The sequence below is a fragment of the Physeter macrocephalus genome, chromosome 14 (assembly GCF_002837175.3).
Source record: "Physeter macrocephalus isolate SW-GA chromosome 14, ASM283717v5, whole genome shotgun sequence".
Taxonomy (NCBI): Eukaryota; Metazoa; Chordata; class Mammalia; order Artiodactyla; family Physeteridae; genus Physeter; species Physeter macrocephalus.
Window position 1 is genome coordinate 12207292 of NC_041227.1, and position 18303 is coordinate 12225594.

General features: G+C 48.0%; 1 protein-coding gene across 1 annotated transcript in view; it reads left to right on the plus strand.

The window, feature by feature from the left end:
* PREX1 (phosphatidylinositol-3,4,5-trisphosphate dependent Rac exchange factor 1) overlaps positions 1 to 16377 on the plus strand; it is a 266015-nt gene extending 249638 nt beyond the window's left edge. The window contains exons 41-42 of the mRNA XM_024128382.3: positions 8698 to 8893; positions 13581 to 16377. The gene's annotated coding sequence lies outside the window, so the exon portion shown is untranslated. The remainder of the gene's footprint in view (positions 1 to 8697; positions 8894 to 13580) is intronic.
* The last annotated feature ends 1926 nt before the right edge of the window (positions 16378 to 18303 follow it).

Consider the following 18303-nt stretch of genomic DNA (forward strand, 5'->3'; position numbering starts at 1 on the left):
TCAGCCGGGCAGGACCCGTGTGGTCCATGGAAAGAGGGCTGTGAGCTGGGCGCTCAGCTCCCCATGGTCCCCTGAGCCCGGGGCCATCCTGGGGTCGGGGAGAGAGCTCAGCACTGCCGCAGCCTCATGCCTGGTCCCAGACACCCAGGACACAGCCTTCCTGAAGCAGTTCCCTTCTGAGGGTCTGCTTGGACCCACCACTTAGATGTCCCCAGGGCAAACTCTGGGTTCTAGTAGTTGGGATTCTTCTGGTTGCCAGTGGCAGAACTCAGTCCAAACAGGCTTAAGTGAAAAAAGGAAATTTACTGTCTCAGGTAATAAAAGTCAGGTGTATTGGGCTTCTGACCCAGCTGGATCCAGGGACTCCAACAGTTCAGGCATGACTCAGTCTCTCTCCATGTCTGGGCTCTGCTTTCCTCTGGGTTGGCTTCACTCTCAAGCAGGTTGTCTCCATGGAGTGGCCAAGGTGACCGTCAGCAGCTCCCAGCTTCCGTCCCACCAGCCCGGCAGCCCCATCACACAGAGAGAGTCTCTTCCCACCAGATCCAGCAAAAGCCCCAGCGCAGGCCCTCATTGGCCCATTTTGGGTCACACGTCCATCCCACAGCCAATCCAAGTGTCCAAGAGGCTGGATGGGTCTGCTTGGCCACTCCTAGGTCACACGCCCACCCCAGTGTTGGGGTTTGGGGTCGGCCCTGCCCAGTTCACACAGTGGCTCAGTGTGAGGGAGGCCTGGTCCACAGAGGGAAATCAAAGGTGGACAGGGATGGACACTTAAACACAGAAATCATGGATGTCACTGAGGTTCCTTATCTCAGAGCAGGAGAGTGAGTCTGAGGGGTGGGACATGCCTCGGCCAAGGTCAAGATGCTCCAACCATCCAGAGAAGGGTTTTCAGCTTAGGATTTCACATGCAGTGGTGCCTGGGGGAGTGGCATCCTCATTCATTTCCATCCATGACACCTGTGACGTTCCCAGGAGGCACGGGCTCTTGGGTGGAGACCTCTGTCCAGAACCGCACCCCTTGTCCCATGAGGGCAAGCCTCCTGTGCACACCCCGAAAAGCAACCTGTGACATATGAGCAACCCCAGGAAGCCCGCCCTCCTCCCCGGGGGCTGCTGACACCCCACCAGTGCTCTACCCCCAGCTTGGAGAACACAAATGAGCAGCATCTAATGCAGACTCATCCATCAGGCTGCCTTTCTCCTTCCCAGCTGAGAGGACCCGCAGGGACACAGTGGGAGGAGGAGGAGAAGCTGCAGGGCCAGGAGTGTGGGGAGGGGTGGGGATGAGGGAAGGGAGGATGTCGGCTTCCCTCAGAGCTCCTCCAGGGCCCTGAGATCCCTCCATCATGCCTGGGTGCAAATCCACACCTTGTTCCCAAATGAGCGTGCCTGCCTGAGCACACACCCACAGGGACCCTGTGGGTACACACATGTGAGCACATATCCACCTTTGTACAAAGCCTGTCTACAGCACATGCGTGTGTTTGCACACATGTATACTCCCATGTGTGCACCCATCCATGGAGCCATGCACGTGCACACACACACACACGGCATTTTCCCACCGTCTCATACACACATGTGGACACACTGCCTGTAACAGTTGTATGCATAGCGCCCTACTGTGTGCATACACCCTTACATATAAGGAGTTGAATCACTGATTCTGAGGCCAGACTCTCTGGGTCCAGATCCCGGCACCAAACTGTGTGACTTGGCTGAGCGATTTAACCCCTCTGTGCCTCGGTTTCTTAAAACTAAGAACCTGTCTCAGATAAAGCTGTTGTGAGGATCACAGGAGTCAACAGATGGAAAGTACTTAGAAGAATGTCTGGCAAACAGTGGGCACTTTACAGACATCCGTCATAATCACAGTCCCATGTACAGGTCCACGCGTTCACTTCCGCACACGCGCCCCCTGCAAGCACCTCCCCGCATGCACCTGCACGTACCACACCTGAACCAATACCAGCCTTGGCGGCACACACACGGAGATGCATGTTCATATGTGCGCAAACATAGCAAGCCCAGGCTGCAAGCTTGCACGTGACTCCTGCGACTCAGCATCCACACACATACCATGTGCACCATACATACGTGTTCGCGTGCATACATATACCCATGCACACCATACGTACATGCACCTCCATGCATACGTGCATACCGTAATCTGTGTCCCCCATGCACACGTGTACTCATGAGCACCGTACGCCCCATGCACGCCACGTCCCTCCTCTCCCCGTCGGGGCCAGTTCCTCCATCCCCTTCCTCTTGGACTCAACATGATGCCCTGCAGGTCTGAGTCTCACCGGGAGCCCCAGGCAGAGGGAGCTCTTCGTCTCTGAAAACGTCAGGTGTGTGTATCCCGTGACCCGGCTAGTCCGCCCTCAGTCATAGTTTGTCCTTGGGAACATTGCAGCCACATGGACGTGGAGCTATGTCTGAGGATGCTCATTGCAGCAGTGCTCATAATAGCAAAAAACTGCAGTTGACCTACATGTCCCTCAGCAGAAGAACAGCTAAATACATATGATTTTCTCCAAACTAAAGAATACAGAGATTGAACAGAATTTTTAGATCTTTATTACTGTCATGGAAACATCTTCAAGACATGGTGTTCAGATGTAAAATAGCTAGCTAGTGGGAAGCAGCCGCATAGCACAGGGAGATCAGCTCGGTGCCTTGTGACCACCTAGAGGGGTGGGATAGGGAGGGAGGGAGGGAGACGCAAGAGGGAGGGGATCTGGGGACATATGTATATGTACAGCTGATTCACTTTGTGATACAGCAGAAACTAACACAACATTGTAAAGCCATTACACTCCAATAAAGATGTTAAAACAAAAATTGAAAAAATTGAAAAAAAAGACATGGTGTTGAGTGAAAGCGAGTTGAAGAGTAAAACAAGTTGAAGAATGATAACACAGTTTGATACCATTTGCATGAAATAAGATAAAATATTATGTCCTTTTTGTGGGCCCGTATTTGTAGGAGAAAAATATATGAAAAATGATCTAGAAAGATGCATTTAACAGATCACAGAGGTTACTTCCAAGGAGGGGACCAAGGCTGGATAACAGAGACATTTGTCCTAAAGAGTCAGCAGAATATCTGACAAGAAGTAATAAGCGAATTTAGAAAGATCACAGGATAGAAGATCAATAGAAAAAAATCAATTTAAATTCTATATACTAGCAATGAACAGTTGGAAAATGAAATTTTAAAATGCCATTTGCAATAGCATCAGAAAATGTTAAAATACCTTGGGATATATTTAACCAAATATACACAAGACCTGTGTTCTAAAAACGACAAACAGAAATTAAACCCTGAAATAAATGGAAGGATATACCTAGTTCCTGGATTAGCAGACTCAATATTATCATTAAGATGGCAATTCTCCCCAAACTGATTTATAGATTTAATGGAATCCCAACTGAAATTCCAGGAGGCATTTTGAGAAACTGATGAGCTGATTATAAGGTTTAAATGAAAACACAAAGGACCTGGAATAGTAAAAAAAAAAAAAAAAAAAAATTGCATATAACTGAGTTCAGGGACTTACACACTATGTGATTTCAAGACTTACTATAAAGCTACAATAATCAAGATAGGGTGGTATTGGTGTAAGGAAAGATGTAGAGATCAGTGGAACAGAAGAGACACTCCACAAATACACCACTCATATATATTCAATTGGTGTTCAACAGGGGTGCCCAGGTAATTCAGTGTGGAAAAGAAAGTCTTTTTGACAAATGGTTCGGAAATAAATGAATATTTATATGGGGAAAAATGAACTTCAACCACTAACTCATACCATATAAAAATTAACTTCAAATGGATCATAGACTTAAACATAAGAGCTAAAACTCTAGAAGAAAACAGAGGTGGAAATCTTTGAGATATTGAGGAAAGCAGATATTTCTTAGACAGGACGTACGTAGTAATAACAATTACAAATAAAGATAAATTGGACTTCATAAAAGTTAAAAACTTCTGCCCCCTCCCCCCCAATATATCTGGGAAAGGACTTGCAGTGCAGAGGTTGGCAAAGGCTGAGTTTCTCTTCCTTCCTTTGCTCATGTCAGGCTACCCTCTCCTGCAACCACAACCCTCCCTAGGCTCCATATCAGCTTCCTCCTTTGAGTCTTCAGGCCTGGGGAGGTAATAGTTTCCTTCTGATGCGAATCCTCGGGGCCCTCACCATCCCTTCTTGGTTCCCTTAACCTGCAGTCACCTTGTCAACACTCCCTCCGTCACACCCTGCTCAATCCCCCTGTTGAGATTTGCCATCTGTTTCCTGCTAGGACCCAGCCTGGGACAGAGACTGTTGCAGCCGCTGGTATGAGGTCTGTCTGGAGATGTAGGCACAGGTAAGCCAGCAGAGGAAAGCTCAACTTCATACACGGTGGAGACAGAGCAAGGGTCAGAGGAAAGTTTGCCCCTGGGAGTATTGCCCCCTCCACCCCCAGCCCAGCTGGGGTTAATCCCTCAGGATAATAATACTGAGAAACCTCAGGTAACCGGAATGGACAGAAATGGGGGCGTCCCCATGATATGAGCTTCTGTAGGTCGCCCCTCTGTGCTCTGCACTATGTTGTCAGAAGAAGAATTTTCTAAGTTTGTTTTGTGCCTTCTGTTTCAAGGGGAGGTCACCTAGCCCTTGGACTATCACAGATGGACATCTCCCCATCCAGGGCTTACTACTCCATGTCTAGGTTGACAGCTTGCTCTGTAGGACAGTTTTTCTCTTTGTCTAACCTGTGGCTCACATGCTGCAGCTTGATGACTTCCCACTTATTCAGCCTTTGAGAGAATTGAAATGAGCTTTTCCAAAGTGAATCAAGAATTTCAATCCTTATGACAGTTTTTGACATGTCAAGACAACAGGATATTACATACTGGATATCGTTTTTTTCTTTCTTTCTATTCATGTTTTTAACATCCATGATGAATTCAGAACCAAACTCATACATTTTGGAAATGCTGGGTTAACCACACGTGTGTCTTGGCTGCAGGGCTCTTCAGAGCCTTTAACGTGCTAATATTCTAAAGAGGAAGCTAGAGGGCGCAGCTTTTCCCTGACCCATTGACCCTGGAACCTTTCTATAGCAGAGCTTTACATGGTACTGACACCACAAGGAACATCCTCGGGAACGAACTGATAGAACCCAGCTCAGTTATTGCGTAGATGGAGAACTGAGGCTCGGAAGGATGTGACTTGCAATACCTCACTGTGAGTTAGTGTCACACTAGGGTTTGTAACCCAGCTTAATAACATTAAATAAAGCAACGGGAGAGTGGATTGAAAGTAGCAGATAATAACCATCAGTGCCTTCCCTTTTCTTGTCTTCTGCTTGCAGCCTTAGTTTTATCACCTGTCAAATGGGAGCACTAATGTTTTCCCTACACTATCTGTCATGACACTTTTGGTTACAAGTGATGGAAAAACCAACTTAAAATGGCTTAAGCACAAAGGGAATTTATTGGGTTATGTAAAGCTCAGCTTAATCCCGATACTGACAGTGTCGTCTGGACTCTTTTTATCTCCATTGTAGCTTTATGCTAAGGCAGGCCTTCCCCTGGAAGCATCAGGGATGATCCCCAGCAGCTCTGGGCTGATATCCTCCTAGCTTAGCTACCCCAGAAGATGGAGAGCATCTCTTTCCCAACATCACTGAAAAGTCCCAGGCTAACTGTATTGGGAGCAACTTGGGTCACATCCCAAGTCACATCGCCAGAGTCTGGAGAATGGGATGCTCTGGTTGGTCAGATCTTGATCTCATGATAACATTGACCCAGCTCCCAAGAGTTTCTCACTGACAACAAGTGGGTTGCTTAGCAGCCAGCTCCTCTCTCTTTTCTGCCATACAGGACTGGCAAAATCCTGCCAGGGTCCTGATTATTGAATTTCAGCACACAGCATCTGTTTTTTAGCCATTGCATTTCCTTGGAGAAGAGGCAAGATGGCAGAGTGATTAAAATAGACTGTGAAATTCAATGAACTATGGTTCAAATTCTGACCTTGCCATTTACTCACTAGATTAAATTACTTAATGTCTATGTGCCTCCGTTCCCTTGCCTATAAAATGAAGTTAGTAATGCTGTGCACCTCTTGGGTTGTGAGGGTTAAATAAAGTGATTCATATAGGTAGATGGCTTAGAGCCACGCCTCACCTACCGTGGGGGACGGGGCTCCGTAAAAGTGAGCTGAATGTTAGCTACTTATTGGAGGGGGCAGGAGTCGTGGCAACCACCGGACCCACCTTATCATGTCCACTCTACCCCTCTATCTCCCAGGGACCACCCTGCAGCCAGGGGGGATTTCAGTCTATGTTATCTCTCTCTCCACTAAAAGCCCTTAGTGACCCGGTCAAGTACAGTGCTTGGCACATAGTAGGTGCTCGATGAATATTTGTTGAATGCAGAATCCGGGGCACCTGAGGCAGGATCAACCTTTTGCCTGCTGTTCACAAGTAACGATGAAGTAGTTTGTGCGGAGAACTCGTCCTCTGTGGGTCTCCAGAGACTACCGCAGAAGCGAAAAGAGCAAAAGCTGGCTGCCCATCCACCTGTTAGACCAGTCTCCCGAGCACAGGGGAAGTCGCCACCTGGTGAATAATTCACCTGCTCCGGTCGGCAGCTCCAAATGCTGTGTTGGCAAAAAGCAAGCAGCCTGCAGAACCGTTTCTTATTTTTACCAGATGTACGACCAGGGTCTTGGGCGCTTATGTTTCCATCCTACTCATTTCAGAGGCAATTAGCTGTTGGGTACTTTTGCCTGTAAGCTCCTCTGGACACTTACTTGTTAGATGCACTCATCGCTGTCCAAATAGGCCAGTGGAAGATTGATGTCAGTGCGCTGTTGAAGTACAATTTTAGCCGTCCTTTTAAACGACAGCAGCATCTATGCATAAGTAACACTGTGTTAAGCCTCCCCTCGGGGACCTGCTTCATTAAAACACCTGTTAATGAAGAGGCTTTATAAACCAGCATCTTTTGCACAAAAACATATGACCTAAACCCTTTCTGCAGCCCCTCCCTGCCGCAGACAGAGAGCCCAGAAGGGAGGTAAGCACCTGGAAGACATCGCCATGAAGGGCAAAAGAAGCCAGTTTTAGATATTTTGAGTGAAGCCAGGCCAGCCAACTAAAATTTGTTTTCTCCAGTGTTAGGCTGGGGATGTGTGGAGAGAAACAGACCCAATTTCTTTTCATGACCAAACCTTCTTACCTCACTGGGCTGGGGGTGAGGTCACCCTGACACCTCTCTCTGGGACCTTAATGGGGCGGGGATGGGGCCTCCCCAGACCGATGGGACTTGAACTCCAGTACCCAGACACCAGGCTACCAGCAGCTCAGCGGCTTCCGAGCGGCACCCATTCCCACTCCACGTCAAGATTGTTGTTCTGGGCCATCTCAGTGCACTGCCTGTACTAATATTTAATAGTCTTCTTTAAATTGACTTCTTTTAAATTAAACCTCAGCCCCTGCAGTTATGGCTGTGAAATCATGGAGCTCATGTCCATGCTTTCTATTTTTTCCTAATATACATTGAAATAAATGCATTCCTTAAAAATAGATAATGTTTATGGACATGGCATGTAAAATTACCTTGTGTACTCCAGTGTCACCACAGGGCACCTACTTTTGGAAATGCTGAATTAACTCAGTATTCCCAAGGACTGGGTCCAAACAACCACTGTTTACTGGGATTTGGCATTTGCTAGACATTATGATGATTAAGACCTAATTTGACAGTCCAGAGACTTCTGTCCAAGAGACCTGCTTCGCCCGGGTAGCTGATGCCCGCGAGGCTTCCTCCAGACCAATTCTGGACTTGGGGGACCCAGGAGGACTGTGAGTGATAGAGAACTAATGTGATGATGTCTTTAATATATAGACAAATAGTTTATGTGATGGCAGGAACTTTTTGGGTAAGTCAAGGGAGGGAGGTTGGGAGTGAGAATAATGAAGCTGGAGTCGGTAGACCCAGGGTCTTGACTTAAATCTGTGCGAACAGCTGTCATCTCTTGCCTGGACTGTCACGAGTCTCCTAATTGGTCTTCTGGCATCCACCCTACGCCTTCACACTGTGTGTTCCACTTGACAGCCAGTGGTCCTTTTAATACATTAAGTCAGATAATCATATTTTATCATGAAAAAATCCTGCACTGACTTCCACTCTTGCTTAGAATAGAGGCCAAAGTCTTCACCAAGGCCTGCAAGGTTCTATGTGATCTGAGCACCCATTCTCTCTTCAACCCCAACTCCTATCACTCCCCTGCCTCACTCACTCAGCTCCAGCCCCACTGGCCTCCTTCGCTGTTCTTCAAACACATTGAAAATGCTCCTGCCTCAGGGCCTTTGCACATGTTCATCCCTCTGCCAGGACTTCTCTTCCCTCAGATATTTGTATAGCTCGTTCTCTTATTTCATTCTCTGCAGATGTAACCTCCTCAGAGAGGCTCTCCCATTATCTAATGGTCCCATTATCTAAGAGGTCACCCTGTTACTCTCTGCCTTCCTCTCTTTATTTTTCTTTGTGTGTGTGTATTTCTGTATATTTTTAGAGGATACATGTCACATTGAAAATGATAGTGGCCTGGGGTGACAAGTTGAGAAGTGGGTGGAGAGGGAGGTGCTACTTTTGAATTTTAAAAATTACAGTGATATTATTCATTTAATTAAGATCACTTGGCAAAGTAAAGAAAGAAGAGAACTGTCTAGAAACAACCAAGTCTGGATAAGAACCAAGATGTCTGGGAATTCTCCGTTCCCTCCCTCCACCCCACCATCATCTCACACCTGAGGAAAGGACACTATAAATGGCATAGTCTGGAATGCTTAGTGGAGACCCTGGAGCAAGAACCCACCTCTCTCTGCAGGTGAATACTAAACCACACAGTCCACAGGCCAGATCTGGGTTGCATCTCCCTGATTCATTCAGAGTTCACCAGGGAACCACGCCAGGGCAAATGAGACTCAATTTGGGGGCTTTTCCTGCCATAATGGGAATGAGTAACCATCGTCCCTATGGGATGGCTTGCTGTACAGGTGCCACCGCATGGAGAGTTGGCCTGAGCGTGAAGCCATGAAGGGGAAAGTTGAGATCAGAGAGATGAGGACTCAGGAGATACAGCTTGAGCTCCTGGATCCAGCCATACCTGAAGCAAGATATATTTGAACTTTTAATTTTTGTGACACAAACTTTTTTTTTTGTTTGCTCAGTCTTGCTTGAGTTGAATTTCTGTCCCTTGTAACTGAGAAAATTCAGAGTGATGGGGAGGCAAAGGGAGAAGAATTTAAATGGTGATGTGTCAGATTCTCCAGAAGAGGCTATTCAAGTAGAGTAAGCCAGGCCCAGAAAGCCTCTTCTCTCTGAGCAGCTGAAGTGCCCCAACTATGTATGAGGCACCCCTCTAAATCCTCACCACCTGCTTGAGGACATGTGAACCTGTGAGATGCCAGGCGTAGTGACCCTTGATAAAGTCATGTGGGTATGCACTTGGAAGTTATGTTCTCTCTCCGTCCTTACTCCTGTCCCCAGGGAGTAAACAATGGCTCCTTGCTGTGCTTCACCTTCCCTGGAGTGGAGGCAGTCCTGGGAAAAGCAGACCCAGATCCAGGAATGCACCTGGATTCCTCACTCTGGAAATGACCTTTGTTAACTGTGGGCTCAGACTTGAGAGTGTGTTCTCAGAGTCCAGGACTTACCTGCCTGCACAGGTGGACCTCACTCACCTGTGCTGTGAAAAGCCGTACGTCCTCAGGATACATTCGCTCTGCTTTTCAGACCTGGGCAAGGCTTTTCGTGACGAGACTGACGTTTCACGCTGTCATCTCTCAGATACTGAACCCCAGGCTGTTATAGAGGGGGAGACGGGCCGTGGTGATGCTGTGATCCACACTTCTAACTATAGGGTCAGAGAGGCTGAGGCCCAAGTGGGAAAATGTCTTGGCCGTGGTTGTAAAATTGCCCAGGGCAAAGTCCAGGTGAGAACCGAGCAGTCCTTGTCCTGCTTTCCCGAGAGACTCCTGCTTCGCTTAGTCACAGAAGCACCCCTGCCCTTGCAGGCTAGGCTCGTGGGCATCCCAGGAAAAGGGGCACAGCGCACTGCATGTCAGCAAGCATCCTTTTGTTCTCACATGTCACTGGAATGCTGCAAAATCAAGAGGCCATAGGTGGATGGCTGGTGCTCGTAGGACCCTGAGCTGGATAATTCGCTCCTCAAGGTAAAGGCCATACTTACCTGGGTGTCCCCCAGGGCCTGGGAAAGCCCTGTACCCAGAGAGGCTCACCACAGTTTGTCTGCATTGAATCAAGCCAGTAACACTTGGACAGTGTCCATGGCTGCCACGCCTCCTTGACCAAAGGTCTCAGCATCCACGCTTTCCTCCCTTTCTTAACCTCCTGGTGACAAAAGCCTAAGGTCTCCAAGTGTCACCCAAACATAAGGATTTTTGTAATCGATTTGAAAATGTGGTAACAGGGCTCTGATTGACCAATCAGCTCATAGACTGGATCCTCTGAGCTTTCGATACTTCCAAGTGACAATTCAGGGCGGCATGACCGCTCCATGGAAGGAATGGCAGAGACGTTCATGGTTTACAATCCCCAGACCGCCACCTCGGAAAAAGGAAACAGGACAAGTCCTTCTTCTTGCTGCTGTGTCTTGGAAGCAGTCCTCTCAACCAGACCCTAATTAGGATGGACGGCTGTTTTCCACCCTGGGACTGGAAGGGAGCCCGGGATTCTCTCAGCCAAGAAATCCCCAGCCCAGAAAAATGTCAGAGGTACCACATGGATGAACAGAAAAGAAATGATACATTTTTCAGGAGCCCCTTTGCGCCTTGGCTGTAGCCGACGATGAGATAGTGTGCTGGGCCTTGGGGGTGGGCAGCATTGATCTGGCTCTATTTGGGGGTTCAGAAGACTCATCCCGCCCATCGCCCACCTTCTGTAAGGTATTCAGCCACCTTCCGGGGCCAGTTCAACCACTGGGGAGAAGTCCCGGCTCCTTTGTAGAAGGAAAGACTTTCAGGCACTGATCTGAGCATGGAGAGTCACCAGGATGGGGGTCAAGAGATGCCACAGAATGTGAGGGACCCTAAGACCACCTCATCTACTCTCTGGAACTCATCTTCAGAAATGCTTGCTCAGGGGTGCAAAGAAACTAGTATAGAGACATTCCTAGCAATATTATTGGTAACAGTGAAAAATAACCTTTCAAACTGGAACAACTCAATATCCTCTACCAGGATACTGGTTAAGTAGTGCAGTGGTTAAGAACATGGGCTCTGGGTTCAAATCTTAGCTTTACTACTTACTGGCTGTGTGACCTAGAACAGGTTTCTTAGCCTCGCTGTGCCCCAGGGTCTCCATTTTTATAAAGGAGAGAAACCATATCAATATGTTTTAAGGCTTTCATGGTTTTCTTTGCTCAGCTCTCCCCTCTGTCCCCATTACACTTCCTTAAGCCGGGACATTCTGTTGGTTTTCATCAAGAGTCACTGATGCAAAATCACAATCAGAGCCTGATATTAAGCTTATTGGAACCACAGATCCTACAGTAAATGTTTATCGCTTCCAAGAGAGAAGAGCTGGTGTTCAGTCAGCAACCTGGTGGTTCAGGTTAAAAGATGGGTGTTCTCCTTCTTCTCTTTGCCTCAATTCCTACCTCCAGTCCCCCACATACAGGTGGAGTCTGTACAGCGATGCTTCTCACCACCTGCACTGCACGCCCTGGTCCAGACTTGATTAGTTCTGGCCTGACAAAGGCACCAGTTTCTGATGTAGGATCCCTGCTTCCACCCTTGTCCCCATAGTCTGTTCTTCACAAGGACCCTGCTGGAACCTATGTCAGCTCACGTCCCTCCCCCTTTGAAGCCCCTTCCCGCATTTTCATCCATTTCGAATAAAATCTAAATGAATGAAAGCCTAAATAAATAAAAAATAAATATCTAGGGACTTCCCTGGTGGCCAGCTAAGATCCCACATGCCTCGCGGCCAAAAAACCCAAAACATAAAACAGAAGCCATTTTGTAATAAATTCAATAAAGACTTTAAAAATGGTCCACATCAAAAAAAATCTTTTAAAAAAAATTTATTTTAATTAATTAACTTATTTATTTACTTTTATTTTTGGCTGCGTTGGGTCTTCGTTGCTTCGCACAGGCTTCCTCTCGCTGCGGAGAGCGGGGGCTACTCTTCGTTGCAGTGCGCGAGCTTCTCCTTGCGGTGGCTTCTCTTGTTGCAGAGCACGGGCTCTAGCTGTGCGGGCTTCAGTAGGTGTGACACGTGGGCTCAGTAGTTGTCGTGCACGGGCTTAGTTGCTCCGCGGCATGTGGGATCTTCCCGGGCCAGGGTTAGAACCCGTGTCTCCTGCATTGGCAGGCAGATTCTTAACCACGGTGCCACCAGGGAAGTACCCACCCCCCCAAAAAAAATCTTAAACAAAAAAAAACTAAATAGAATAAGATCCTCACCATGGCCTTGCTTAATCTTTCCAGATCGTACATCTACAGCAGCCTCCCCGACCCTTGCTATCTGACATTCCTCCCTCCCTTTATTTCCTACTTAGCATTTTTTTTCTTTGAAATTATTGCATGTATTCATTTTCTAATGTGATTGTCTGTCTCCTCCGCTCTTTGAGAGTAGGGATTGTGTCTGTCTTATTCACTACTGTAGCCCCAGGCCCTGGAATATTGCCGGGCAAAGGAAGTACTCGAAAGATATTTGTTGGAAACATGACTTGCTCTTAACATCTATTCTGCTTAAGGTTTGGGGGCAAGAACAGTTTTGCGTTAGAAAAGGGATGGAGGTGATTATCCTTGTGAATCCAGCTGCAATTCCCATGTCTTGGTCTAAATCCATTTACCAGCCTGCTGTACATGTTGACACCAGTCTTCCCGCACCAGGAGCTCAAGGCCCAGCTTCGTGACCATGAGTAGACACCGGCGTGTGTGGAAGCACATAATCTTCGTGAGAGTCCTGTGCCTCTGTTTCCTCATTTGTCAAAAACAAATATAAAAATGGGCCTGTGTCCTTCAAGAGACTTTCTAGCCCTGGGTTCTGTGATTCTCAGGAAGGAGGGCTGGAGCTGCAGCTCATGTCTGCTGCCCTGGTCCAGGTGGGATGGAGCCGGGGAGAGGGTCATGCTGCGCCGTCCCCGCTGCCCTGTCCCCGCTGCTGGCCCTTTCAGAGCACTCCCAGGCATTAATTATCAGCCAACTGAGTTTCTCTGGGATCAGCCTTGTTTCCTGCTCTGTGAGCAGGGGCTAGAGAGAAACCAGAGAGAATTATCCCATCAGATGGAGCCATCAGTGGGCTGGTTTCTAAGAAAATCCCTCAGTCCTTCTCCTTCTGGCCTGGGGCCAGCGTTCCCTCCAGATGCTGAGGAGGTTGTTGGAAGGATATGAGACAAACAGATAGAGTAAAAGCAATTATAGTAAAATGCTCATGGTGGAATGTAGGTGGTGGGTATAATGTGTTCACTGTAAAATTCGTTTAAAAGTTTTCAAAATAAAATGTCAGGGAAAAGTGACATGAAAAAATATATTTTTTTCTTTTAGTAAAAGATTCAAAGTAGCTGAGCCAAGAGCGTGCCCAGGGCACGGCCGATCTGACATCCTGTCTGCAGCATGGATGGACACCCCTCTTGGTCCCCATTCCCTGCTCATGGCCGCACCACTCTTTCTCTTCTTCTCATGGACCTTGGCAGCCGTCTCTGAAAACAGCTCATTAGTCCGGAGTGTTCAGAAACATCACTCTTGCTTCTGGATTTTTCTGCTGAATCTGAAAAGAGGAACTGGTCCCCAGGTGACCAAGGAGCCCCAGCCTCACACACCACAGCTGTGGAGAAATGGTCGGGACCTCACTCAGGTCCAGTCGGAAAGACCCAAATGGATGTTCCCCTCTGAGGATTCCCAAACCCGACAAGAGGAGGGAAGAGGAATTTGACAAGAGGAAAAAGTGGCCAGAGACAGAGCAAGGGAGCTGGTGGGATGCGAAAACTTCCACGAGAGGCGTGAAGAAAGGAAATTGTGGTAGTGGGAGGGGGGTGTGTGGAGACCCCCCCATGTGCTGCAGTCAGAGATCCTGTGACAGAGGCGAGGATCCTTCCAAGGACGTGAGTAAGCCCCATCTCTGTGTCTTCCTTCATTTTGCAGGTATTTATTGATGGTCTATTATGTACCAGGCAGGGCAGTGGGTGCTGGGAAGAGCAGGTTCCTGTCCAGATGACCACTGTCACTTTTCTCCCTTGAAATCCCTTTCTGCACCCAACAGCCAGGGTGAGCCAGTTAAAAGCCCATATGACCTCAGGGCCTTTGCACTTGCTGTTCCCCCATGCCTGGACTGCTCTTCTCCCAGTTGCCTGTGTGGCTCACTCCCTTACCTCCTTCAGGTCTCTCCTCAGATGTTACCTTCTCAGTAAGGCCCTCCTTGGCTGCTCTGTTTAAAATTGCAGCCTCCCTCCCATCCCTGCCCATTCCCTGTCCTCCCTGCCGACACTTACCACTATCTGACATGATACGTATTTTATGTGTTTATTGATCTTACCTCATGAGAACGTCTGTCTCAGAAGCACTGTGTAGGCTTTGTTCGTGGCTATATCCCAGACACTAAAATAGTGCCTGGCATACAGTAGGCGCTCATGTATATTTAAGAAATGAGAAAAAAAATTCTTTCCCTCTGTTTTAAAGTATAGTGTATTAACAGAAAATTTGAGGTATGGTAAGGCCAACAGAAGATCGCTGCCATTGAAGAGGTAGTTTTTTTACAGTCCCCAAGAGAAGCATGCCACCCACCGGGAAGTGCCTGGTGGGGCAGAGGTGGGGCGGGGGGTGGAAAGTGTGGGCAGGAGCCTTGTTGTGTGGTTTCCGCTGAAAGGAGTAGAAGAAGCAGGGCAAGCAGGCTTAGGATTGGCTAGTTTGAATGGTTTTAGGGGGCTCTGGGGCAGAGTGTCTGTCTCTGGTGGTCTGATACTGGCCCTAGGGTGATTAGGGCAGGTGGATAGTGGCCTGGAGTATGGGGCCCTGAAAAAGGAGGCGGTTGGAATGTGGGCTCTGGATTGGTCGGTTTGTAGTTGAAAAGTACACTCACAGGCAAGCTGTTTACTGTCTCTAGGAATTGGCCATCCCTGGGAGGGGCAGTCCCTCCAGGGTCAGCAAGGCCCAAGAATATAGAAAATAAAAGACAGGGTTAGTTCCCCCTTCTCCTGCTGATAGCACTCCAGCTGTGTTTGGGGGCATGGCTTCTCCCTTATTCCCATTATATTACGTTTGTGAAGGGTGGAATATGTGAGCCAAGCAAAGCCAATCAGGCTGTTCCACTCATCTAGCCCAGCAGTTGACTCAGAGACAGACATGTGACCCAGATCTGGTCACTGAGAGAGAAGTACTCAGGCTGAGAAAAGGATATAGGGATGGGTCATTGGGGATGGGGGCGCTGGAGGCTAAACTAAGCATGATAATCCTGTTTCCCTTTGTCAGTGATTGGTTAATGGTTGGGTGTGTACTTAGGGCCAGATAAAATACAGGGTGTCCAGTTGTATTTGAATTTCTGACAATGAATAGTTTTTTAGTATAAATATGTCACAACTTAAATTCACGACTGAATGTATGTTTATTTGCTAAATCTGGCAACCCTAGTATAACCCACTCTGTGCCAAAAATACATAAGGGGATGTATAAGGGGGTATGGGTAGTGCAGCTGGCAGCTGGGTTCCATGAGGGACTTTGATCCCTGCTTAAGAGAGAGACAGCAAAGAGCCTGACATTCATGTCTTCCCTCTGTGAGGATGTGATGTTTGGAACTGTGCCGCCATCTTGAAACCATTAGGCATTAAGTTTGAGGACAGATGAAGATGTTTGAGCAGAGGGACAGAAAGATTCCAGCTCCTTAATTACAACATTGTATTTCCAAACCCAGCCCCAGGAATGCCCCTCTCTGTACTTATTTTTATGTGAGATAATTAAATGTCTCTCTTGCTTAAGCCAGCAGTTCTCAATCTTGGCTGCGTATTAGAAACACTTGGGGAGATTTTAAATACGTGGATGCCAATGCCATACTCCACAGCAATTGTCAGAATTTCTGAGGATAGGACTCAGGCATTAGTGGGTTTTTAAAGCTCCCCAGGTGATTGTAATGTACAGCCCCTTGCTACTCAAAGTATGGTCCCTGGACTTCGCCTGGGAGGATGTTATAGCCATGAACCTAGACCTAATGAATTAGAAGCTGCTCTTTAACAAGGAACCCAGGAGATTTGCATGCACATTAAAGTTTGGAAAGCACTGTCTTAAACCACTGTTAATTATTTACTCTACGCCTTGCAGCTGAACGAATCTTGATTCCCATTCAAATAGTCAGGACTCCAAGGCACTAAGGATTCCAGCCCCACAAGCGTTCCCTGTTCTCTGAAACAGCCAGATACACTGCATTCAGAGGTTTGGTGTCTTCGGGACAGTGTCCATCTCTAGTGCAGGCCACATGTGGCTTTTCTGGTGATCTCATTTTCACCAGAGCATGAACATCTCCTGAACTTCTGTACATGAATAGTTTTCTCAACCTTTTAGCCAAAAAGCTCCCCTCCTGTGGCCACTGAGGTGGGTCAAGTCACCCCTGGGGTCCTGGCTGGGAGCCAGTGAGGAAGGCTGTTGGCCACCCTAACACATCTGGTTTCCACCTGGCCAAATGCTACTTGGGTACTGCTCTTGGTCTACACGGGATGGCCCTGCTCATCAGCTCACACACATGGGAGCTGCTCATAAAATGATTCTGGGCTGGGATAGAATTTAACTAAGTCTCAAGCTGAGTCACGATAGGCAAAGCTATGGGCCAGGTTTTTCCTAAGATGAAGCTATAGGTAAGAAGGCGGGGCCACTGAGGGATGTGGACTCGTTTTTCAAACTCATTAAGAGAGCATGAAGCATTCAAGACAGAGTGGTCTCTAGGTGAAGAGAAGTCCCTGCTTCTGTGGGAAATGATGTCTAAGAACAGGTAATGTCTGCCCTTGGACAGGATGGGCTGAGAATATTCCCCATCCAGCCTAAATCAAGAGACTGGAAACCATCCTTGTGATGCAGGTCTCAGCACTTAAATTCACCAATTCCAGACCAGTGGAGAGAAAAGTTATCCCCAAATCAAGGTGACTGACCTCCATATATCAGTGGACATCCTCTGTATTTAATTGCCTTTGTAAACACATTAACTGTATCTTTAAGATCATTGAATGTGAACCACATTCTGGGCAGACAGACACACAAAAGTTCATATGGGATTGGTTCAAGATGGCAGAGTAGAAGGACGTGCTCTCACTCCCTCTTGCAAGAACACCAGAATCACACTAACTGCTGAACAGTCATCGACAGGAAGACACTGGAACTCACCAAAAAAGATACCCCACATCCAAAGACAAAGGAGAAGGCACAATGAGATGGTAGGAGGGGCACAATCACAGTAAATTCAAATCCCATAACTGCTGGGTGGGTGACTCACAAACTGGAGAATACTTACACCACAGAAGTCCACCCACTGGAGTGAAGGTTCTGAGCCCCACGTCAGGCTTCCCAGCGTGGGGGTCCAGCGGCGGGAGGGGAAGTCCACCCACAGGAGTGAAGGTTCTGAGCCCCACGTCAGGCTTCCGAACCTGGGGGTCTGGCAACAGGAGGAGGAATTCCTAGAGAATCAGACTTTGAAGGCTAGAGGGATTTGATTGCAGGACTTCAGCAGGACTGGGGGAAACAGAAATTACACTCTTGGAGGGCACACACAAAGTAGTGTACGCATCGGGACCCAGGGGAAGGAGCAGTGACCCCATAAGAGACTGAACCAGACCTACCTGCTGGTGTTGGAGGGTCTCCTGCAGAGGCGGGGGGTGGCTGTGTCTCACCGTGAGGGCAAGGACACTGGCAGCAGAAGATCTGGGAAGTATTCCGTGGTGTGAGCCCTCCCGGAGTCCACCATTAGCCCCACCAAAGAGCCCAGGTAGACTCCAGTGTTGGGCCACCTCAGGCCAAACAGCCAACAGGGAGGGAACCCAGCCCCACCCATCAGCAGACCAAGTAGATTAAAGTTTTACTGAGCTCTGCCCACCAAAACAAGAGCCAGCTCTATCCTTCACCAGTCCCTCCCATCAGGAAACTTGCACAAGCCTCTTAGATAGCCTCATCCACCAGAGGGAAGACAGAAGAAGCAAGAAGAACTACAATCCTGCAGCCTGTGGAAGAAAAACCACATTCACAGAAAGATAGACAAGATGAAAAGGCAGAGGGCTATGTACCAGATGAAGGAACA